General features: G+C 42.6%; 1 protein-coding gene across 3 annotated transcripts in view; it reads right to left on the reverse strand.

Moving 5' to 3' along the window:
• Positions 1–26,347, reverse strand: part of LARGE1 (LARGE xylosyl- and glucuronyltransferase 1) — a 755,508-nt gene that overhangs the window by 372,661 nt on the left and 356,500 nt on the right. The window lies entirely within an intron of this gene.

Here is a 26,347-nt window from a genome sequence, read left to right on the forward strand (position 1 = left end):
ACCGTGGGGGGAGCTCTTGCTTGCTGGGAGTGGAGTTGTGTTTCCATGACTTGGCAGGAGCTGTCAAGCTCCCGCCAAGCCAGAGCAAACAGCTATGTCCTGGAGCTGGGCACCCCGGGACATAGAACGAGACGGCCCTGGGAGGAGTGGGGTCCCCCGGGGTGGGGGTCGATGACGAACCCCCTTTATTCTTTCAATTCAGCCCCGGGTAGGTGGTGGCTCCGGGGTCCGTGGATGGCTGTGCGCCCCCCCTTATTTTGTTATAATTGCCCTGGTGAGGTGGCAGCCCCGAGGTTGAAGGGGGGGGTACCCCCTCATATTATCAAAACAGTCCTGGGGAGGTGGCGGTCCCCGAGGATGCGGGGAGGGCCGCACGGCCCACCACATTTAATACAATGTTAGAACCAGGGAGGTGGCGGTCTTCTGGGCCCCCTACTATAATTTTAAAAAAATGACTCTGGAAGATGGTGGTCCCCAGGGCGCGGGCCGCATGGCCCACCCTACAAACTTTTTGATTTAAGCCCCTGAGCGGCGTTGGTCCACGGGGCCTAAATAAGCCTTGGAAGGGGTCGGTGCACCCCCTCCTTTATTTTTTATATGCCCCCAGGACATGGCCCACCCGGGGGCTTTAGTAAAACAAGTGCAGAAGACCACGCTTGTTTTTTTCTTAAATTTTGACTGCAAATTTGTGACATTGTCGCAAATTTGTGGCATACATTTTTAAAGTGCTTTTTTGCCCTGGGTGGGGCCCTCTGGGACCCCAACACCAGAACTAAGGGGGCAGGGTGTCCCTACCCTGGCCCCTTTTCTCTTTTTTTCTGTGACTCAGCTGAAGCCGAGTCCCAAGATGGCTGCCAACACTTCATGGCTGAAGTGATGGCAGTCAATCGGATCTCTGCACAAGATTGGAAGGATTTGTGAAGCTTTTGCGTCTCTACATATACAAATTTGGTTTTCCTTCAATTTCTCTTGAAAGACTAACCTGCATACCAAAAGCTACCTTTCTGCCAAATTTGGTGTAATTCCCTACAATGGTTCAGGCTGTAGTCGTGTTCAAAGCTCATATGATAATTAACATGGGAAATGCGTCCTCCCCCCCTTTTTCTCAGTCCCCACTTGACGGATCACCCTGAAACTTGCCATGCACAACAAGAATAACCAGCACACCAATTTTGTGAAGATTCGTCAAACTGTGCCAAAGATACAGGCAAGTCAAAAATGCTTTTTCAATGGAAACATGGTCCTAACTATAACCACCTACTGGCAACCACCAGAAAGATATATATATATATATATATATATATATACACCCACCCTCAGGACATAGCTGTTTGCTTTTGGAAAAGCAAAGTCAGCTTTCTGTCAAACAGCTCCCGCTGTCAGAAAGCAAAGTTTTCATTTGTCTTCCCTGCACACAAATATGTGTGCAGGGAAGACAGAGGAAAACATTGCTCCGGCAAGCAGGGAGCAATGCCACCTCACACAGGACGAGGGGTGCCCGCTAGAATCGCGGGGGCCTTGAGGCTCCCCCGCGGTCCTGTCACTCTCTCTCTCTAACATCCCATAATGAGAGAGAAAGATAGTCATTGCAACGGTCTTTCCATGCAATAACTTCAACACAAGAAGGCGTTACCTGTGGTATACGGGTTAAGGTCACAGACACTCAAACTGAAAGTTGAGGGTTCTAGTCCAGATGTGTCTGTGGTCATTTCCCTACTTTCGTTTCTTTTAAACTTAAACTTAAAAGTTTAAGGTTGATACTGAAAGGTGGGCTCACTCTTTTTAACTGACACAAACATTTTATCTTTTCAATTTGGCCAGAAATATCTCATTCTAACATATCATTCATCAAGGCCTAAAAAGCTCTCTATCTCTCTTTCTCTCAATTTCTCTTTTTCAATCTTTCTCCTACACCCACACCAACTCAGATCCTTACGTACCTAGTGACAGACCAACTCATAACCTCATGCACCCACTCACAGACCCACTCAGACACTCACACACCTACTCACAGATCCACTCAAACTCTCACAAAACCACTCAGACCCACACAGACACGGATCCAGTCACTAAGACACTGATGCACCCACTCTTACCCCCAGACACACACTCTCACAACCACTCTCACCACAGATACACCCTCTCACACCTATTCTCACACCCAGAGAGACAGTCCACGGCCAACTCCCACCGCGCACGGCCAAAGAGCTGTGAGCAGCTTGGGGTCGGGTGGTTAGGGGGGCCGAAGTCAATGTGCGGCAGTGGTTGGATTAACGTATAGTAATGAAAACTACTTTATGTTAGAAAAATCATAGAAATTCACTGAAAAAACAAAGGTTACAGGGACCTTATAGTTAGGAAATAGAATAACAAAATATAAAAAATTCACTTAAAAACCAAATGTTACAAGGACGTTATAGCTAGGCTCACGTTTTAAACGTACCAAACCACAGAAATTCTCCATGTACTGCTAATTACTTCACAAATTACGGCACTCATGACATCTTTGATAACATCAATAATAATAGCAATGTAATATTTGCTGTAAAAAAAATTGACAAAAAAAGTGTGCATGGCAGGGGCTCGAGTTATAGTCACCTTAGGGCATGAGTTATATTTATTTGAGATAACTAACCATAACAGATGAATTTCTGTGGTTTGGTAGATTGAAAATATGAGCCTAACTATAACGTCCCTGTAACCTTTTGTTTTTTTATGAGAATTTATATGGAAAATGTCACTTACCCAGTGTACATCTGTTCGTGGCATTAGTCGCTGCAGATTCACATGCTGTGCACATCCCGCCATCTGGTGTTGGGCTTGGAGTGTTACAAGTTGTTTTTCTTCAAAGAAGTCTTTTCGAGTCACAAGATCGAGGGACTCCTCCCATTTCGACTCCATTGCGCATGGGCGTCGACTCCATCTTAGATTGTTTTCCCCCGCAGAGGGTGAGGTAGGAGTTGTATATGCTAGTAATAGTGCCCATGCAATGGAGTGAATACGTATGTACATAATGTAGTTTAAAGTAATATATATATATTTACAAATATACAGATGTTCAAGATCAACTTCTAAACGGCTACAGGCTCCCGGGGAGGCGGGTGGGCGCATGTGAATCTGCAGCGACTAATGCCATGAACAGATGTACACTGGGTAAGTGACATTTTCCGTTCGGTGGCATGTGTAGCTGCAGATACACATGCTGTGCATAGACTAATAAGCAGTTATCTCCCCAAAAGCGGTGGTTCAGCCTGTAGGAGTTGAAGTTGTCTGAAACAGTGTTCGTAGTACTGCTTGGCCTACTGTGGCTTGCTGTGTTGTTAGCACGTCTACACAGTAGTGTTTGGTAAATGTATGAGGCGTAGACCATGTAGCTGCCTTACATATTTCTGTCATTGGAATATTTCCTAGAAAGGCCATGGTATTACCTTTCTTTCTAGTTGAGTGTGCCTTTGGTGTAATAGGCAGTTCTCTTTTAGCTTTAAGATAACAGGTTTGAATGCACTTAACTATCCATCTAGCAATGCCTTGCTTAGAAATTGGATTTCCTGTATGAGGTTTTTGGAAAGCAATAAATAATTGTTTTGTTTTGCGAATTAGTTTTGTTCTGTCAATGTAGTACATTAATGCTCTTTTGATGTCCAATGTATGTAGTGCTCTTTCAGCTACAGAGTCTGGCTGTGGGAAGAACACTGGTAATTCTACTGTTTGATTTAAGTGGAACGGTGATATGACTTTTGGTAAAAATTTAGGATTTGTTCGTAGAACTACCTTATGCTTGTGTATCTGAATAAATGGTTCTTGTATGGTAAATGCTTGAATCTCACTTACTCTTCTTAAAGATGTGATGGCAATTAAAAATGCAACTTTCCATGTTAAGTATTGCATTTCACAAGAGTGCATGGGCTCAAAAGGTGGACTCATGAGTCGTGTTAAGACAATGTTGAGGTTCCACGAAGGAACTGGTGGTGTTCTTGGTGGTATAATTCTCTTTAGACCTTCCATAAATGCTTTTATGACTGGTATTCTAAATAGAGAAGTTGAGTGCGTAATTTGCAGGTAAGCTGAAATTGCTGTAAGATGTATTTTAATGGAAGAAAAAGCTAGCTTTGATTTTTGCAAATGTAGTAAGTATCCTACGATGTCTTTGGCAGATGCGTGTAAGGGTTGAATTTGATTATTGTGGCAGTAATAGACAAATCTTTTCCACTTATTTGCATAGCAATGTCTAGTGGTAGGTTTCCTAGCTTGTTTTATGACCTCCATACATTCCTGTGTAAGGTCTAAATGTCCGAACTTTAGGACTTCAGGAGCCAGATTGCTAGATTCAGCGATGCTGGATTTGGGTGTCTGATCTGTTGTTTGTGTTGCGTTAACAGATCTGGTATGTTTGGTAGTTTGACATGAGGCACTACTGAGAGGTCTAGTAGTGTTGTGTACCAAGGTTGCCTTGCCCATGTCGGTGCTATTAGTATGAGTTTGAGTTTGTTTTGACTCAGCTTGTTTACTAGATATGGAAGGAGTGGGAGAGGGGGAAAAGCGTAAGCAAATATCCCTGACCAACTCATCCATAGTGTATTGCCCTGAGACTGATCTTGTGGGTACCTGGATGCGAAGCTTTGGCATTTTGCGTTTTCCTTTGTTGCAAATAGATCTATTTGTGGCGTTCCCCAACTCTGGAAGTAAGTATTTAGTATTTGGGGGTGAATCTCCCATTCGTGGATCTGTTGGTGATCCTGAGAAAGATTGTCCGCTAGCTGGTTCTGAATTCCTGGAATAAATTGTGCTATTAGGCGAATGTGGTTGTGAATCACCCAATGCCATATTTTCTGTGCCAGGAGACACAACTGTGTTGAGTGTGTGCCTCCCTGTTTGTTTAGGTAATACATCGTTGTCATGTTGTCTGTTTTGACAAGAATGTGTTTGTAGCTTATTATGGGTTGAAATGCTTTCAGCGCTAGAAATACTGCCAATAGTTCTAAGTGATTTATGTGAAACTGTTTTTGGTGAGTGTCCCATTGTCCTTGGATGCTGTATTGATTGAGGTGTGCTCCCCACCCTATCATGGAGGCATCTGTTGTTATTACGTATTGTGGCACTGGGTCTTGGAAAGGCCGCCCTTGGTTTAAATTTATACTGTTCCACCATTGAAGCGAGGTGTATGTTTGGCGGTCTACCAACACCAGATTTAGAATTTGACCCTGTGCCTGTGACCACTGTGATGCTAGGCGCTGTTGTAAGGGCCGCATGTGCAACCTTGCGTTTGGGACAATGGCTATGCATGAGGACATCATGCCTAGGAGTTTCATCACCTTTTTGACTTGTATTTTTTTATTTGGATACATGGCCTGTATTACATTGTGAAATGCCTGAACCCTTTGTGGACTTGGAGTGGCAATCCCTTTTGCTGTGTTGATTGTCGCCCCTAAGTATTGCTGTGTTTGACACGGCAGAAGGTGTGACTTTGTGTAGTTGATTGAGAAACCTAGTTTGTGTAGGGTTTCTATGACATACTTTGTGTGTTGTGAACACCTTTCTAGAGTGTTGGTTTTGATTAACCAATCGTCTAGGTACGGGAACACATGTTTTTGCTGCCTTCTGATATGTGCAGCTACGACTGCTAGGCACTTTGTAAAAACTCTTGGCGCAGTTGTTATTCCGAATGGCAACACCTTGAATTGGTAATGTGTTCCTTGGAACACAAACCTTAAGTACTTTCTGTGTGAATGATGTATCGGTATATGGAAATATGCATCCTTTAGGTCTAGTGTTGTCATGTAGTCTTGTTGTTTGAGTAGTGGGATTACGTCTTGTAATGTCACCATGTGAAAGTGATCTGATTTGATGAAGGTATTTAATGTTCGGAGATCTAATATAGGTCTGAGAGTCTTGTCTTTTTTGGGTATGAGAAAGTAGAGAGAGTAAACTCCTGTTCATTTCTGGTGTTCTGGTACTAATTCTATTGCTTCTTTTAGTAGTAATGCCTGAACTTCTAGTCCTAGAAGATCTATATGTTGTTTTGACATATTGTGTGTTTTCGGTGGCACGTTTGGAGGGAATTTGAGAAATTCTATGCAATAACCATGCTGGATAATTGCCAGTACCCAAGTGTCTGTTGTTATCTCCTCCCAATGTTTGTAAAATTGTCTTAGTCTCCCCCCCACAGGTGTTATGTGTTGGGGATGTGTGACTTGGAAGTCACTGTTTGTTTTGAGGGGTTTTGGGGCTTTGGAACTTCCCTCTATTTTTTGGGAATTGTGCCCCTCTATATTGCCCCCGAAAACTTCCCCGCTGGTATTGGCTTTGATAAGTGGGCCTTGCTTGTGAGGTTGTGGCCTCTGTAGGTTGACCTCGAAACCCTCCCCTAAATGGTGTTTTGCGAAATGTGCCTCTGCTTTGTGGGGAGTAGAGTGCGCCCATGGCTTTTGCGGTATCAGTATCTTTTTTGAGTTTTTCAATAGCAGTGTCGACTTCCGGCCCAAACAACTGCTGTTCATTAAAGGGCATATTCAGCACGGCTTGTTGTATTTCCGGCTTGAATCCTGACGTACGCAACCATGCGTGTCTCCTTATTGTTATTGCAGTATTTACTGTCCTTGCAGCTGTATCTGCTGCGTCCATTGATGACCGTATCTGATTATTGGAGATACTTTGTCCTTCTTCTACCACTTGTTGTGCCCTTTTCTGGAACTCTTTGGGTAAGTGTTCTATGAAATGCTGCATTTCGTCCCAATGAGCTCTATCGTATCTTGCCAAAAGTGCTTGTGAATTGGCAATACGCCATTGGTTTGCTGCTTGTGCTGCAACTCTTTTACCCGCAGCATCGAATTTGCGACTCTCCTTGTCTGGAGGTGATGCATCTCCCGAGGTATGAGAGTTTGCTCTATTGCGAGCTGCCCCAACAACCACAGAATCTGGTGTTAATTGCTGCGTAATATAAACAGGGTCTGTTGGTGGTGGCTTATACTTTTTTTCCACCCTTGGAGTTATGGCTCTGCCTTTAACAGGCTCCTGAAATATTTGTTTTGAATGTTTTAGCATTCCTGGGAGCATAGGTAAGCTTTGGTATTGGCTATGAGTGGAGGAGAGTGTATTAAATAAAAAGTCATCCTCAATTGGTTCTGAATGCAAGGTGACGTTATGAAATGCAGCTGCCCTTGAGACCACCTGCGTGTAGGATGTACTGTCTTCAGGTGGCGACGGCCTTGTAGGGTAACAGTCTGGGCTGTTATCTGATACAGGAGCATCATAAAGGTCCCATGCATCAGGATCATCTTGACTCATTGCAGTATGAGTCGGAGATTGCATCAGTGGTGGAGTGGCTACCGGTGATGTATGCATTGATGGTGGTGGAGTTGTTTGTCTTGCCACCTTTGCCTGTGGCTGCTTGTCCTTTTCTTGAAAGGCAAGTCTTCTTTTCATCTTAATTGGGGGAAGAGTGCTTATCTACCCTGTGTCTTTTTGAATGGGGAGCCTTCTTTGAGTGTAGTCCGGCTCAACAGATTGAAGTTCCTCTCCGAACTTATGTCCTTGCATCTGGGAGGACAATCCTTGTTCCTCTGTGTAGGAACCTGTTTTCGGTTCCGATGCTGGATGTTTCGGAATCGAAATCTTTTCGGTCGCCTTTTTGGACTCCGAGGCAACCTTCTTTATTTTCGGCGTCGTGGTTTCTCGGTGCCGATCATTTCGGTGCCACTGTCTCGATGCCGAATCTGTTCGGGGCCGGTGTCTCGGGCCCGAGATTGCTGTGTGGCAGTATCTCGACCGGAGTCGGATGACTTCGCCACATGCATGCCCTTTTTCGGTGCCGATGATCGGTCACCTATCTTTCGGGTTAAGCCATGGCCTGTTGGCGGTGGCGTCCCCTGGGCTTTTGTTGTCTTCTCGTGAGTTTTATGTTTCGATGTCTTACTCACGGTTTTCGGCGTTTCTTCGGGATCGAGCTCGTCCGAGTCCGATTCATGGATGGAGAAGCTTTCTTCTTCCTCCTCGAAACGCCCTTGTCCTGTCGGCGCCGACGCCATCTGCAGTCTTCTTGCTCTTCGGTCTCTTAATGTCTTCCTCGACCGAAACGCTCGACAGGCTTCACAGGTATCCTCCTTGTGCTCTGGAGATAGACACAAGTTACAGACCAGATGCTGATCTGTATATGGATACTTGTTATGGCATTTTGGGCAGAAGCGGAATGGGGTCCGTTCCATCAGCCTTGAAGAGACACGTGGCCGGGCCGACCAGGCCCCGACGGGGGGATCGAAAAAACCCCGAAGGGCCACTGGAGCTCTTCAAAAATCGGTGTCGATCTGTTATAACTAACCCGATACCGAACGCAAACAATACCGACGATTTTTCCGAGATTCTAACTAACTTTCCGACCCGAAACACGGAGCGAAAAGGAACACGTCCGAACCCGATGGCGGAAAAAAAACAATCTAAGATGGAGTCGACGCCCATGCGCAATGGAGTCGAAATGGGAGGAGTCCCTCGATCTCTTGACTCGAAAAGACTTCTTCGAAGAAAAACAACTTGTAACACTCCGAGCCCAACACCAGATGGCGGGATGTGCACAGCATGTGTATCTGCAGCTACACATGCCACCGAACATATATATATATACACATATATATATATACATAATTTGGCCATACCTAAGTAGCCTGAACAGGAGCAAAAAAGAGCAAAATTGTGGGAATTTATTTCCCCATAAACTGCAGTGAAGGAAGCGCAAATTATTTTTGAAAGAAAATCTTTGTAACACCTAAATAAGGATATTGGCACGTATGGAGGTGAATACTCTACTTTCACCTGCCCTATTTTTCAGAATGCAGTGACACTTCAAAAATTGATAATGGTGTTAACAGTATGCAACATTTCAACCTAAAGTACATTATCAACCTCATAGGTTGTTTAGAAAGGGAGCCAGATTATACATTCAAACAAAATACCAATGAGGAATAACTAGGCTTACAAATAAGTACTATTTTTCCCCTTCTCCTGTTCCAAATCTTCACTGATCATTATAAGCATAGAACGAAAGAGGAGAGCAAGCTCATTCTCGAGAGTCAGAGGAAGACAAGAATGGCCCTATTACTTACCAGTAATCTTCATTACTCTGAGTCGAGGACTTCCTCATCCCACGTCTAACTTAGTGACGTTCATAGAAATAAGGCAAGGAAGAAAGCCTCAGAAGTAGGACTACGATATCCGTATTTGCTTTATTTTTGGTCCACTATTCCTTAACTCCCCCCGTCCTTATCACATCCTGTTACCTCAGCCATATCCCATGAAAAGTGACAGGGGAGGAAGGAACATATGAAGACTGGGACGAGGAAGTAATGAAAATTACAGGTAGGTAATCAGGTAATAACCTCCGCATTGGTCTTTCACGTCCGAGTCCCAATTTAGTGAGGATGCAATAAGTTAGCTTTGCCTTCTACGCCTAAAACAATCAGCACAACAATCAATATAGCTCTGAAGTGAAGTATATTTAAAGATTCACAAAAGAAGCTATTCAGCAAGAAGTTTGCAAAACCACAGAAACTAGAGCACCATCTTGTACAGAATCAAGATCTAAATGGTAATGGTGAACAAAGGTGCCCTGGGATGACCAGGTTTCTGCTCTACATCACTCCTGTAGAGAAACACCTTGTTTCTCCACCAATGATGCGTCAAAGTGTTCCAGAAAAACCATTAGCTTGGCTAATTGCTCCTTTAACTAACTGTTAATGTAACTTGCAATGGTGCATGAACCGCCCCCGAAGAGGTATCTCGGCACTGGAGAGAAGAACAGGCAGAACAGAGCGTCAGCATTTAAAAAAGAAATGTTTTAAGTGGTTTCAAGAATTTAACATAATTAAGACAAGTGTAGACGTGAAGAGGCAAATTATTCCATTGGAACGATGCCAGGTAAGTGGAGGACCTTCCACCGCATCTTGTCAATGAACATGGGAATCTGTCAATAAGACCTTTTCCTTGAAACGGAAGTCCATGACTGGGCAGTGAAGTTTAAGTTTCTGGGTTAAGTAAGTAAGACCACTGCCCATTAAAGATTTATAGGTAAGACAACTAATGTTACAAATAGTCCTTTTCTTGATGGGTAGCCAGGCTCTTAGCAAAGGTTCAGATGCAGAGCCGACAGGAGGATTGAAGCCAAACAGCCGTATTTTGGACCACTTGTAATTTTGCTAATGAAGACTATTTTGCAGCAGCAAGCAAAGCATTGCTGTAGTCTAACTTACTAATAATCAGAGCCTGAACAAGAGTCTTCCTGGACGAGGATGGAAGAAAAGGGAAAGTCTTCTTCAGCAGATGCATTTTGTTAAAACAGCTGCCACTATTGGCAGCGACATGGTCTTTTATAGAAAGAGACTAGTAAATTTTAAGCCAAGGTTCTCAACTAGCTGCTTAGGCATAGGAACCGGGCCAAGTTTAGGTGGCCACCGGTCCGAAATTGCTGATGCTTTATCAAATAATATAATTTCCATTTTGTCTGCATTCAATTGTAAGCAGTTAGTTGCCATCCATTCCACAATTGCATTCATGCCATTGGAGAACTGCTCCTTAATTACCTCTAGATTATTATCAAAGGAAATCATCAGCTGCGTATCATTGGCACATGATATATCAAAACCAAAGGTTCTAGCAATGGCAACAAGAGGGTCTACATAGATGTTGAATAAAGTAGGGTTTACACAGGAGCCCTGTGGTACCCCCATGTCAACTGAAATGGTGCGAGGCTTGAAGGTGCCTAGCGAGGTAGTTTGAGTTCTGTTATTTAGGAAGTCCTGAAACCATTGCAACGTGGTCCAATAAATGCCAATCTCATTCAGCCTTTAAATCAACCTTGAATGAGACACGGTGCCAAAGGTGGCCGATAAATCCAATAACACCAGCATGTTGGGGGTGCCTTTATCCAGGGAACGTCTTATAAAGTCTGTAACCGCGACTAAGGCAGTCTCCATGCTATGGGCGGATCTGAACCCAGATTGCGATGGGTCCAGGACCTTATTATCCTCAAGGTAAACTGAGAGTTTATTAGACCTTCCAATGACTTGCCTAGAAGTGGGAGCATCAATATAGAACAACAGTTTGCTAAACTGTTGGGATCAACGTTGGCCTTTTTCTGTATGGGAACAATCTGCAGACTTCCAAGCACAAGGCTTTCTTCTAGTGTCTATGGATAGGTTAAACACAGCTATAACCACTGGAGCCATCTGGTGCAAGAGCAAGGCTGTAATCCATGGGGGACATGAGTCCAATTGAGATTTGGCTTTTTCTAAAACTAGTTGAATTTGCTCAAGAAAAAAGGAAGCAAACTTTTCTAGTGAGCAGGTACCATTTTGAAAAGGAGTACTGTAATTTAGCGTCTCACTAGACAGTACTGTGGGTGAAGTACATTTTGAGTAAATGTTATTGATTTTGTCCTAAAAAAAATCTGCTAAAGCATTGCACAGGTCTTGTGAGGATGAAATCACTCGGGATCAAGCAAAAGGGTTAACAAAATAATTAAGGATATTGAATAATTCTTTAGGAGAATTGCCTACTTGCTTTATTTGGGTAATAATATATGCTTTCTGGGCAGATTTAATGTGTGATGGTAAGAGGACAATGCTTATCAATATGAGAGCTAGCTTTCCACCATCGCTTTTCTAGCTTTTGGCAGTAGGATTTCTCCTGTATCATCTCCTTAGAGTACCAAGGAGTATGAGGTCTAGATAGGAAATTCACTCCTTCTTTTAGGGGAGTAATACTGCCAAAAGCCTGATTTAGGGCTTTGTTAAATTCTGTTAAAGCAACATTGAGGTCTGAAGAGGGCACTGGATGCACAAAGGCATTAGGAAAAGGCATTAGTAAAGGAGTCCAGAGTCGCCAGACCCCATTGCTGCAAAGCACGTCTAGCCTCCAATTTCAAGTTTAGCTGTCCCATCTGATTGTGGGATCTGGAACCAGATTAGAAAGAGATCTGTCCAGGTAAGAGGTAAGGGGAGGCTCACAGCGTAAATTGCTGGCATTTGTAAAAATTACATCAAAACTATGACCATGGGGGGGCCTCTAATTTCCCAATGTAGTTCCAGGAAGCCCAAGTTAGAAATAAATTGTGTTACCTCAGAGTTAGAGAGATCTTCCCCATGATAAATGAAGCCTTCCAGCAGGAGAAAATGTTTTGCCGATAATACATGAGTAGCAATATGCTCAGGTAGACGATGACTAAAATCTTTCTTTTGGCCCGGCGGGCAGTAGACAAGCGCTCCTTTCCAGCAGCCTCCTGCGGGAAACTCTAATTTAAAAGTGCCTAGTTCTACCCAATTAGCCATTAAGGGTGTCAACAAACGACACCTTGATAGTACCTTGAAAAAACAATGGCAATGCCATCACCCAGTTTGGTCTCCCTTTCAAGTTTAACCATGCAGTAATTTCTTGGAAGGGCAAGGGTGACTGACGGAAGGGTGGTCAAGCACATCCAGGTTTCGGTCAGAAAGCATTCCTCTGGGGATAGGGAAGAAATTAAATCACAGAGTTTAATTGCAGGCTTAGGCAGGGAACCTAACACTGCAGAGAAACGCCTCGAGGTAGCGCATAGGCCCTAGTGGTAGATGGGGCTTTTGATACAGCATCTTGGCTGCTAAGGTAAGCATCAGTAACAGTGATATCAGCCCAAAGTATTGGTATTTAAGGTGTACTCGCGGAGAACCTACATTTAGAGCAAGTCAAAGGACATTCCAAGCAGAGAGGAAAGCACTTTAAACAACAGGTGTCTACTGAAAAGTAAAAGTCTCTCAGGTTGTAAAGCTCTTTAGCTGATGAGCCAATTCCAGCAGAGTCACTAACCTCAATGGCAAAAGGGGCAGGGGATCTGCCCACTGTTTTACCATTCCTCAATGGACAAAAGGTAATAGAGGTACTGACTGGTCCTGGAAGGCTGAGTACGATGTAAAGGGATTATTATGACTCCACAAACATTTAGGGGGTTATTACAACTTTGGAGGAGGTGTTAATCCGTCCTAAAAGTGACGGTAAAGTGACGGATATACCACCAGCCGTATTACGAGTCCATTATATCCTATGGAACTCGTAATACGGCTGGTGGTATATCCGTCACATTTGGGACGGATTAACACCTCCTCCAAAGTTGTAATAACCCCCTAAATGTGTGAAGAGCTTTCTCGCTAACACCTGAAGAGTTTCGGAAGCAGACAGCAAAATAATATTTTGCCTACTAGAAAAAAAGGAACAAACCTTAGGAATTAAGCCAGCACTAGGATTTGGAGTAATCTTTTCAGGAAAAAAAAATAATTGAGCTTTAATGATTAATGCTCCTAACTCCCTACTTTTCCAGTGGAAATTGCTACAACCACTAGTAAAACGTTACTTGGCAACTTCACCAGTGAAACTTGATCCAAAGGTTCACAAGAAGTTCACTGCAGGTCCTCCAAAAATCCAAGACGAAAAGCATAATTTAAGGGCCTAAGAATCCTCTTGAGCTAACAGAGGTTCAATCAAGGTTGAGGGTAATAAACCTTTCAAAAATAATTTCTTACAAAATCAAATATAATAATGCTGTTGCCAAAGGAGCTTTTACTTTAAGAATACAGCGATCATTTAAATTCTTCCAGTCTTCAAAGTGAAAGCTGTCGTAGAAGATTAGATTTTTTCTGCTACTCCTTTTGAAGCCCATCCAACTTAAACTCCAAGATATCAGATGTAGATTTGCTAAGGATGACTGCAGGAGAAGAGGGGTTTTTAGTGAAGGAAGAGTCAGTAGATAATGAGTCAGAGATTCAGGTGATAACTCTAGGAGAAAGGGAAACTGCAGATGTCCAGGCCAATGTGAAGCTTAAAATCACCAACACCTCCACCTGCATCTTCTTCAGTACTTTGGAGAGGAGGGAATTGAAGGGACGGCATATACAATCCATAGAGACCAAGAAAAATGCAGCATTTACTGGCCACTCTCTTTGTTCGGAGAGCAAAACTTGGATAAGAGAACATAATTTTCAGACAAAACAAATCATCCAAACGTGGTGAAATGCCAGAGGTTGGAAACTGAACTTCAATAATGATGGGAATTTACAACAGAGTTTCAGCTCGAGTGTCGTCTTTTTCGGAAACATAAGATGCTAAAAGAGACATCTGGCAAAATTCTGCACAAGGACATATCTGGTGAGCCATGTCTGCTAGGTGTGAACAATGTTTATACCATCGGGGTTTTAGTAATGCCCTGGCTACCTGGTCCAATGTTTTTACCAGAAATCACTTGGCTAATATCAAGTGAAGAAGAGCTTTCCAGGTGGCTTGCTCCATTTCTTTATGCAGTTTTGATGCAACTAGAGCCAGTGCCTTTGTGAATACTCTTGGAGATGCTGCCAAACGAAAATAAAGAACTTGCAATTGGTAATAATTTGAGTGTACCACAAATCTTAGGAATTTCTTTGAAGTACGATGAATCAGAACATGAAAATATCCATCGCTGAGATGTATTGCTGCCATATAGTCACCCTTGATGACAAGGTTATTTATTGCATGTAAAGACAGCATCCAAACTGGTTCAGATACTTACAATTCAATAATTAGTCAGTATTATACCGGGGTCTGGTACTAAAAGCAGGTCTGCATAACAAACATTTACTTGCTTGTGTTCCAGAACTAGTGTTGTCATATTCTTTCCTACCATATACTGAAATATTAAGCAAGGAGCCTGTGGTTTCTTTAGGGACTTTAGTAATATTGGAGTCTGACAATAACGTGGGAGCCGGAAATTGTTCAACTCTATTTTGTAACTTTTCAATGCTACTTTCCTGACTCAAGAAACATCTGCTGCATGGTCATGATTTTCATAAAAATTAACCTCTTCCAGGTCCATCTTGAGCTTTGTTTGGAGTCTGGCCCTCTAGATCACAGTCCCTCCCACAACAAGGCTGTTTTGCTTGTTGAAAATGTTGTTCCGGATTAGAAGGTTTGCCCCTAAAAGAACGTTTAGAAAGGAGAAAAAGTAAAGGTTTTAACATCCTTTTCTCTTTCACTAAATTTGTTTATCATGGAATAAAGTTCCAGACCAAAATATGTTTGGTTTAAAAAAGGAAGATGAGAAATCAGGGCTGTTTGATTTGCTTCCATTTTCCAAGATTGTAACCATAAATGTCTTCTTGATGCAACAGACATACATGATGCTGTAGTCACCGACCATTAGCCGTCAAAAGTAGCATCAGACAGTAATCTTGTTATCAACTCCGCCAGCGCTAATAGCTCAGTACAGTAATCCTCTTCTACTATCATAACATAGAGGTCCCGAAAAGTCCTTGTGGTGCATAAGAGTCAGCCCCCATGGAACGATCCACTGCAGCATAGGACCTTTTAACATTTCTTCTACTTTTTGGCCACCCAGATCTTAAGGCTTTGCTTTTTCTGAAATAATTGTGGATTCCCCCTCCCCCCACTATACCTCAAACAAAGTGTTTACTTTTGGCAATGAAGAAAATTCACCATCACAGCTGCTTCCCAACAGATATTTATTTGACAGAATCTGAGGAAATCCAGGATGATATGCATCATTCCACTCGTATAGAATCATGGATTTTATGGCTTTGTAAAAGTAAAGAATCCATATTATCTGTCTGATACCAAACAAACGAGTCATCATTATCAGGGTCAGGTGCTGCACACCCCAAAGGATTCCTGAATAGTGGCTAAAACATTCATCAGTTGCAGTCACTGAACATATTTTCTCTTTGGAAAGGGATCCAGGGCTTCATCCTGGCCAAAGTCCTCCAGTCTGGGTTATTTGGGAGGAGGCTGGGACCTTGTAAGGCATCAGCCACTGCCACATCAACCACGGTTTACAGCTCCCTCTTTGAGGTAGATTTAACTGAATCCGTAAGTTCAGTTTCAGAACCTTGTGTAAAGCCAGGTTTTCTAATGCTGTCTTTGTGGAGTACTCCATTGAGCTTGTGTTCTTCAAAAACTTGACCTATTACTGGTCTGCTATTACACAGGTTGCTTAGAAACCACCGAACCAGTGAGGAAAAACTTCTTGTTACTCCAGCCACACATGCCTGTTTTGTTCAAGGTTTCAGAGAAACCTCCATTAAACCGCATGTTATAACCATCATAGTTAATGTGGGAAAACTGCAGGTATAAACTAAGAAAAAGCCCAATATTATTAGGCTGTAACCGGCTTGGGATGTCCTGACTATAACCGACTTGCTCAAGTTTAGAATAAAGACTAGATGTGAGGGATATTGTGGCATATGACAAGTTAAGCTCAAATAAATGGTACGCAAAAATAATAACTCCATAAAAAATGTGAGAACCATAACTGAAACGTTCCATAGTGCCTTTGTGGAACACAGGATGTGACTTGGGAAGCGGGGGGACTTGGACAGTGGAATAAAAACTGTGCAAAGACTGGTAGTGTATTCCTACTCTTCAGTTTTTATTATCTATCTAAAAAATATTAACACATTAGAGTATGTTTAATACTTTCCGGAATGCACACACTCGGGGCACGATTTACAAAGGTAAACTTAGACCAAAGGTCTAACTTTACTACCAGTGAAGTTAGACTTTTGGTCTAAACTTAGACGTCTGGTCTAAAATTACCTTTGTGAACACGGCCCTCAGTGTGTAAATCTACTACAAAAGTGTAAGTTACATGTGTCCAACCCTGTGTGAGGCAGTATGCTTACTCTTGTGTGGGTGGGTGACGTCCTTCCCTAAACCCTTTCCTGACTCTCGCTCAACCCCTTCAACTCCTCCCAATCCCTTTTGTAATAATTCTACCCTTTTTAAGGTCTTTCCCAGTCTCTTTCCCACATTTACTACTAAAATGTATACTTGTAGGTGCTGAGACTCCATGGACAGTGCAGAAAACTCTGCACATATAAGTAAAGGTAATGCAAAGGCATAAACTCTGCGTTTATTTTGCAAATAACACTGTGTTGTACATGTTGTAGTATTATGAAACATACTACAGAGTGCAACTTGTAATTCAGGCCTATTATGGGTGATGGAATGCTTAGGCATCGCGGTTTTTGTTTGCACAGAGCTGAAATTAATAAATAATTATTTGATATACTATGTTATTTAGGTCATCTTAGTAGTAATAAACGTTCCTCTACACTTCTAGAGGGTGGAGGAACATCTCAGCTTGGGAAGACAGATTTGGAAAAACAGTTGGAAGAGATATGCTCCATTTCACATGAAAATTCAACATCATACTCAGGGTAAATTCGGAGTGAATTCTCAAAACTGCCTAAGTCCTATGGCATCCATATGTCTCAGATGCATGACTACCTAAGGCCTTTGCTTCACTAATCCTATGCGCCGAAGAGTGGCCACTAGACCAAGTAAGTCTCTAAAATGAAGATCTGTGTATCCATCTAAACAAAATGTATTAAGGACAACGCTTAACTTCAAAGAGAATAGACTTTTATGATGTCTTCTTTTGCAGTGACTCGGCAAGGATGCTTGAGATGGGCTTTCCTAAAAGTTGTTTTAGCAGCAAAGGGGAAATCATTGAAACCGTCCATAAATAATATAGACCTTTACAAGGTCCTGTGGGCAACAGAGCAATCAAATGTTCTGGAGAACTGATGTGTGGTTAATTTACAATGTTCACACAAGATGGTGGCAAATGCATTTGGCTGCACTGGACATTATGGTCAGTGAATGATGGTCATAGTGCAGGATTGGATACGGTCTGGCTTGCATGGCACCATTTGCGAGGTTACACCAGACACAATCAGTATCATACTTCTGGCAAGCGTCAACGTAACCAAAAGGTTTTCGAGCAGTATCCTCAGTGAAGCAGCAGAAAAACTAGCCTGACCAATTTGATCTGACCTCTTGGCACGTAAATATAAAGTCTTGGCATTTGGTGTTTTTTGGGGGTACAGAAAGATTCTAGCAGTGATATTCCCCAATGACGGAAGACTTCTCTAACCAGTGCACTGCTCTGCTTAAGGTGCTGGCATATACATTGTGAACTTCTACACGATGGTTGATTAAAGGAGCAACAGCCAATGACAAATAGCTAGAGCCTCCCCCGAGGACGTCCTTGGTCCTGTCCCCATTTCCTTTTTAAGGCAGTAGATTGCTGGGCAGTTTGTTTGCCTCAGTTTTGGTTTGAATGTCAGTGAGGGGGAGAGCAGTCTTGATGTTAGCTCTATAGTCCAATGGAGAGGCAACTAGTGACCACAAATACTGCATTTTCTTCCGCTGGGTTGATGTAGAGTTGTTGAAATCTATCTGAAGCCCCAGATTCCCAAAGCCACTTGTACAATCAAAATCCTGCCTCAGTTTCCGGTATCTGTTGGCTTCTACCTGACAAATATTCATACAAAGCGACAATAGGAAATCTGTTTCCCTCTTACCTGCGATGCCAGTACTGCTGAGCACATGAAGTATGATTTTTATTGCCAGCTTGAGGCTCACTGCTAAGTCTTATTCTGGAATTGATTGTTGCTTTTGAAAAACCTCAGAAATTGTCTATTTTTTGCAAACACTGAATGGAAGGGTCTATCTAGCATATATATTGTGTTACAAACAGTTTCTTTGCTGAGCCTGCAAGAAAATCTGATGTACAACCAATAATCCAAATATTTCCGCGCTTACAAAAATCAAGCCTTTCTCTGGTCTATTTCTTGCAACAATAAAATTAAACTCTCTCAGCCTGCCACTTTTTTCATCAGCAATTCACACTTGTAGTTGCATTTGTCTATTGGGATTTGGGTCTTTGATGCTTGCTTCGGCTGCTAGAGGTGAACGGTGAGTGAGCTTTCTGGATGGCCAGGTGGGCCTTGTGGGCTGAACATTCAGTAGTGTGGCTTCAAATCTGAATGCATAGCCACATCTTACAGAACACCACACTCATTTGTCTTTTCTAATGTGTTACCACTCACGCGCGATTTGCAACGCTTGCCTCCATGGAAGAGGATAACAATGCATGTGGAGTGATCGAATGGCATGAATAGAGACTTTCCTATGGACATGGAAGGCTGGTGGCTTTTTCATCCCCCTCATTCAAGAAATAGACAATGAACAAGATATATGGTTTATTGATAAGTCTGTACAATTCATAGAGTACCAAAATCCTGTTGAGGTGTCCTAGAGTGAGAAATCCAGGTTCAGAATGGTAGATTTAATAGAATTCTCGCAGAACAATTTTGAAGAATTTGTTATTCAAGTTTTGCTTTGTGAACAGGGAAACTCAAGTCCTTTGGTAATCATGGCCAGTTTTAATTAAATTACTACAGCATTGAGCCAAATTCATTGGTTGCAGGCAAATTCCCCCGCTCAGTAGGCCACTAATTTCTTAACCAACTGATAAAATTGCAGCTGAAGGTAACGATCTCTGTGCTGCTAGAATTTACCTTAAATGTTCACTGCTTATGCAACTAGCTACGGACATTATACAGTGTTGCAAAGCTTTCATAAGAGATTCCTGTTTCCCAGTTATAAATAACAATCAATAAAGCCTGCATGATATCCTATGGCCCACTTACTCTCAAAGTTCTATATAGTAAAGGTGCTCATCACTTCTGCAGCAAACCTGCCAACCAAACCTCAATCATGCATTTGTGTCTTGTTTACAGTCACAATATGGATTACTTGCTACGATCCTAGCCGTGCAGACACAACTGAAAATAGCCTCATACGGACACAGGTAAGCAGCCCAATGTGACAAAACAAAGGCAGCAGAGACATTAATGTCAGTGCAAGTTACAAAAAATTATTGAAAGCAATTGCCCACAAAAGTCAATGAGCCTCACAGAGGGCCACATCATGGGAACCAAGTATCCCTCTCTTTAATACACTCCAACCGGTGCCACCTAATCATGCCCACCAATGCATCAGGGGCACTGAGGTGCAGACCTTCCTGAACATAATAACATGCTGAGCCAGCAGCAGGCAGGAATCTAATATATCTGTAAAATTATACTTAGAGATCTTATCCAAACACTCTCCCAGGAGGAGCAGTGAAATAGTCTATATAGGGATGGCCTCTACAACTGAAGCCAATCTATAAACACTTTGAGCCATAAATAATGCTTTCTTAAGTATCATAGGCGGGGCAATCAATGGTATTTATGATATTTGTCCAATTCATTTTTAAGAAGCTAAACCTGATGAATGGGAGAAACAGGATGATATTACCATCCTGAAATACTTGCTTTACCAGTGACAGATTTTTCGCTGTCCAGAACTTCCTTTGTAAAACTTAATGAGTACGTGTGGATTCACCCAAAGTGACGGTTCATTAAATAGATCCAACAGAGGCCTGGCATGAAAAACTGTTTAGAAAGTAGATTAAAACAAGCATTTGCAATGCAATGGCTCTCCCGTTTGCTCGAGTTAGAGCTATTAGCGTTGTGAATTCCTAACTGGACTTTTCTTGCCACCTAAATTGAAAATGAAAAGTAAAACAGTTGACATAAGCAAGTCAATTCAAAGTGCCACGGCCGCCATGAGAGTGAGCGCGAAGGAGAGGCACAAAAGGAAAAAGAAGTTCGCTCGCAGTCAAACATATCGCCAAACCTGCAATTATTCATGTCACTGGGTCGATCCACAAGGCGGTGACAAAACCGCCCCAAGGTGGGACAAACGTAAAGCATTTACCAATGTCATCAAAGGATTTTTGAAAGGCAAGCCCACGAACGAGTGAAAGAGATGGGCATGAGGTGGGCGTGGTTAAAAGCCCACATAGATACCAACACGTGGGAAAAGCAGTGCTTGCGCGCTACTATGCTCGACCTAAAAAGGTAGAGGGAACCCACTCCACAGAGCAGAAAAATGAACTTAATTTCAACTTCTGTTGCTTTCAAAAAGAAAGTAAGTATGCTATTAGGCAGACTTTGCAGTTTTAATAGAAGTGTTGTTGTGCTCTCCATGCAGACATCATCAGCGGTCGGCTACAGGTACACGATACTATATACAGTGGGCTTCGGGTCAGTACCTTGCTCAGAATTTGATGGCTTCTTGTCCGTTCCAAAACTCAGCTTCTGAATCAACAGCCCATAAGCTTGTCTGCATTGCCTTCACTTTTGACTGGATGAGTTTTATTCTTTCAGTGCTGACACCCAGAACCTATTTTTTCATTTGTAATTAATCATGTGTTTCCACTACCTCTGACTTTGAGCAATGTGTGGCTTGGTGTTGTGCTCTCCTCCCAACCCCCCACTTCTGGCACGCTCCCATCTGTCTATTTCTCTCTCTCCCCAGCTCGTCTGCTGCTTCTCGCCATTGCCTGCCGCCAATGGCTTTGTGAATGCCGGATACTTTTAAAATGCTGCCGGCAGCCAAAAGTGGGAGGCCAGCCATCTTGACAGTCTATTTTCTACATTTCAACATGGCCACCATATTGCGTGATACAGCATTGGTACTTCTTTAAAGTAGAACATGCTTTTTCTATACTATGAATATGGCCATCACACTGCAACACACCACACTGCTTCACACAATGTGGCAGCTGTCTTGCAAGTATAGAACAAGGGTCTCGAATAGTGTTGTGCAAAGTCAATTAGTTTTATTTAAGTGGAGAACACGTAGTGCAAGCAAGATCTACGAGAAGTATATACATTTTGCATAAATACTGTCCTTTCACGAAAACTGAGGCACACACATTTTGAGTGCGAAGTGTGGCTTTTGACATCAGTTCACAAGAAAGGGGGATGATTGGCCATCAACATTCAAAGTCAGGTGGAAAAAATGTTCTAAGCATGACACAATAATCTCATCTGAATTCTGACACATATGCCAGAACAGGCAAAACAAACAAGTTCCACAAAATAATTACAGAGCTATGTAAGAACATTTAATAGAACTCCACGAACTACAGATAAACCTTGAAAGAGTTCTCCATGAGGATACACTTGTCTAATAAAAACTGTAAAAAGCCCTAGTCCCAATTCTTTTCAATAGCTAAAGCTACTTATGATCAACCACTCTGAATTACTACCCAACACGTGGCTCAGTTAAGGATGTGACTAAAACGCGGAGCAACCAGTCCTGCTGCGGTCAACACACAGCATTATTGGCACAAGAGATGCATTACCACAGGTTTCCCAGTTGGGTTCCCCAGGAACAGTTCTGTCCATGTATGAATCACCTCGGAGTTGAGAGTCTCACATGGGGTTTGCAGTTGCTTGGTCATGCAATACACGGGATGACGTTGCTCCCACTCCAAGAGCCCAAACGACTTCCATTAAAAGGCCAATTGACCTACGGTCCATTGGTTAATGTCCACAAACTGATCTGGCTTAATGGTGGATGGAACGGTTCAGTCCGAGAGTTTTTAGTGCCCTAGCGCAGGGCTACTTAAATTATGAGGCTCTGCAGCCACTGTGTTTTCCACATAGATTATGTAGCAAGTGGAACAAATCTATAATTAACATCTTCTGCATAAAGTGAAGATCTTTACAAAACTAATTTGGCTTTCAGACCTTCAGTTCAAAAGTTGTTAAATGCGCTGCAACACACTTTGCTGTGCTGTGGGAGGTCACATTTTAATTTCTGTTGGATTTAGTGGTAAACTGATAGTAATGAGGTGAAAAACTCAGCCTCAATAATGGTATTGTGTGTTAAAAAAACAACAACAAAATAGTGATGTACTCTAGCCACAAAATGTGCCACGTAATTTGCATTTTCTCGCTATATAATTTAATCAACGCTGCTGCATAATTTGGTCCACCCAAGCAGCATAATTCCAGTGGCCATGCCCAACCAGAAAATGCCCAACCTTGCAAAAATACACACAAAACGAAACTAAAGTTATTTTTAACACATATATTTCATCCTTAGCTGGGAACAATAGCAAAAGCAATAGATACATGCAGACTACATAGTACTCAACAAGCAAACATCTCTGCAGCCATCCCCTTGTCCCTGGGTATACCAGAGAGACAATGATGAAACACAAATGAAAAAACTGAACCATTGCTTTAGGAAGTTAAGAACTATGTACAAAGGGAGAGGGAAAAAATAGAAAGGAGAAAAAAGAAAAAAGAAATGACAAAGGAATGAAGAAGAAGGGAGGCAGTAATGAAGGAAAGAAAGATGGAAGGAGGAGACATAAGAAAGGGGAGGAAGGACAGAGTCAGAGGAAAGAAGGAGAGAAAGAAGGGAAAGGATGAAGGGAAGACACCAGAGACAAAGAAAGATGGAACAGAAGAAGCAGGGGACAAGGGGAAGAAAAGAAGGAAAGAAAAGGACAAAGTAGAAAAGAGAGAAGGAAGGAATAATGAAAGAAGAAGAGGAATGTAGGAACAAGGAAGGGAAGAAAAGGAAATAAAGGAGAGTAACAAGGGGGAATGATGGAACAAAGCAGAGAGGGAGATAAGTAAAGGAAATAAAGAATAAAAGATAAAAAAGGGAGAGAAGGAGCAAGCAGAGAAGGTGGAAAGGAAGGAACATCGCTTCCATAAAACCATGTTTCAGAGACCTAAGTCCAATGTTTTCAAGGCCTATAACAGTTATTACCAGTCACCAGCCTGAGGCGCTGTTACAATGTCAGAATTCAGGCCATTTGGCCGTGCTCAGCTGGTCTTCAGTAGCAAATGGGAGGCTCAGAAAGCACTGAGATAGCCTTTGCATCCTCTCTACCCGTAGAGGACCACGAGGCACCATTTGATTCCACAGAATACTAGAATAATGCCTGACACAGGTGATAAGATATTGAGGGCTCAATGAATTTGTAACACATTGCAACTTCGGAAAACAAAATCTAGAACTAAGGAGTAACAGGTCGCAAAAAATGGGCATCAACTGTTTGCAACCCATCTTAGAGTTTGTGATGCGATCTATGTACTAATATTGGTCATGTTGCAAAATATCCAAAGGGGGTTTGCAGAAGGACCTGCCTAATGAATATTGATTGGGAATGTTGCTATTTCCAGCAAATGGCTACAAACACGTAGCTGGTGGCCAGCAAGGAGCAGAGGCAGACCACTGTCTACTTGTGTTTGCATTCTCAAACAGAAAAAACATATATTTGGAAGCAACTTGTGATTCCTTGTGCACCCCAGTAATCCCCGTTCCCTTTGCAAATCAATTACCACCTCCTCTGAAGGGTCTGTAACAGGCCAATGATTTGTGAATGTACTTGCGATTGAAAAAGATCGACACATACCATATGGAAAAGCAATCAGCAACTAATTCCCACTCCTAACTGCGAGTCGGTATGGATCGCTAAAGACGTTTTGTGAGTTTGAAATTAATTTACAACTCACAAAGTGGGTTTAGTACATTATAAGAAAATATTAAGACATTTAGTAAATCCAGTGATTTTGCAAATTGCAGGGTTTGAGTACGGAAATGGTTTTGTACTTCTCACCCTGGGTTTTAAGGAAACAATAGATATTAGATGGAGTTTGGGTGATCAATTTTATTACCTAATTCAGTCAATCTTTATAACACGATTATTACTGTAAATAGTCATAGAGCAAGCCATCCCAAAGCTTGTTTAGTATTGCGACTGCCACCATTAAATTACTTTGATGGGCACTTGCCTGATCACCTAAAAAGGTTTGCCAATCAATTTCTCTCACCATCCCTTCTTGCATTCCAAGCTTATGGCTCAATGTTTTGCCCAAAAGGCACACAACGTCTGGTTCGGCAGAAACAAGGCCAATAACTTCCATACTCACAATAGGTCCAGGGATCTAGAGTCACTTTCTGAGATGTCCACCATGGCACTGTACTCATGCAGCTCAATCTTTCTCAGTGAACTGATCTTGCAATGCATAAAAGGCTACTAATGCTTAGTCAATGATGGAGGATCTTTTCACTGACCCTCATTTTGTTTTGCCTAGGCACTTCATCATCACACATTTAACTTTTGCAGAACCATTTTAACCATGCAGCCAACAAGATTCCCCTTGCTCCTCTGCTCATAAGCCACAGGCTTCAGTTAGCAAGTACTAAGTATATTCAGTATCATGTCCAAAAGTGTGGCGTCCTTGCCCTTTAGGTTCCCTGCACCCCAATATCATCAAACGGCCAAGTATCCTCCCAACACCCATCTACTTTATCCTAACCCCAGCTGTGTTCCACTATAGGAATGTCTGCCCTGCAGGCTCAGAATTCTGCCTTTCCCATGATCCTCTTTCTCTAGGGTGAATAATACAAAAGATGGCGTAAACTGTTGTAAATGCTTGTTATGGTGAGTTCCTAGTTGTGCATCCTTGTTCTCTTTCCGCATCTTATACGCATTGTTGCTAGTGTTACTTCACGATCTCTTGGCCCTCCAGTGATCACACTGTGGGCTACGCTTCTTTGGTTTAGTTTTGTCTCCTCAGTGACTCGGCACTCAAGGTTAGTCACGGTACGGCATGACTGGTGGTACAGCATGGTCTGTTGCCTACCTTGTACGATTAGTTCATGTTGGTAGATAATGTTTTGCCTTGCACTGTATGCGCAGTCCGTAGTGGAATGGCATGGTCTTTCTGCAAGTGATTTATTTTTGCAGATGTTGGGTGGCACCACCTTATATGCCTTCCCACACCTGTGGCATTGAGCTTTAGATGGTAGGGCATATTTCGTCTTTCTTAGAGTCATATTGTCGCATGCTGAATTTTCTGGTGGTCTTTCTGCCCTCACATTTGTGTTCAACTTCTGATTGTGCAGAATAATGCTTCTGTCTACACATTTTATACTAAGCTCTTAGATGTGCAGGCTGGTCTCTCTGCTCTCTACTTCTGTGTTCAACGCCTGGATATACAGCAAGCTGTTTCTGCTCATGCCTTCTGTGTTAGGCTTCTAATAGGACAGTCTGGTCTCTCTGCCCTCACCGTGCTGTTCACCTCATGGGTGCACATCAGCCCACCCTTTTAATGGCAAGCTCCTACAGGTACATCTTGGGGTGTGTGGCTTCACCTTGTCTACCGAGATCCTGATCATAAATTATGCTATCTCTGCCCTCACATACTTTGGTAAGCTCACAGGGATACAGTCAAATCTCTCTGCCCTCCCTTTATCTTTTGTGTCCATGATGGTACTTGGTGGTCTCTCTTCCGTCAATATATGCTTTGAGCAGTTAGTGGTACTGCACGATCTCTTCACCATCGCCTTCTGTGTTGATTTCCTGTAGCTATTTTGCAATCTACACGCATTCAGCTTCGGTGGTGAGGACTTCGCGGCAGTCCTCCGATCTCATCTTCGAAGTTGAACACTTGCCGCTATATTATGGTCTCAATATGTTGAGTTCTTAGAATTACAGCCGGGCTCCTCTTCCCTCAGCTTCTTTGCTCAGCCCAAGCTGCACTGCATGGTATCGCTGCATCCACCGCACTTGGGTGAGTTTTTGGTGGCGCTGGCCCGTCCTTCTGCCCTCACCTTCTTACACTGAGCTCCTGGCGCA

This window comes from Pleurodeles waltl, chromosome 4_1, assembly GCF_031143425.1.
Source record: "Pleurodeles waltl isolate 20211129_DDA chromosome 4_1, aPleWal1.hap1.20221129, whole genome shotgun sequence".
Classification (NCBI taxonomy): Eukaryota; Metazoa; Chordata; class Amphibia; order Caudata; family Salamandridae; genus Pleurodeles; species Pleurodeles waltl.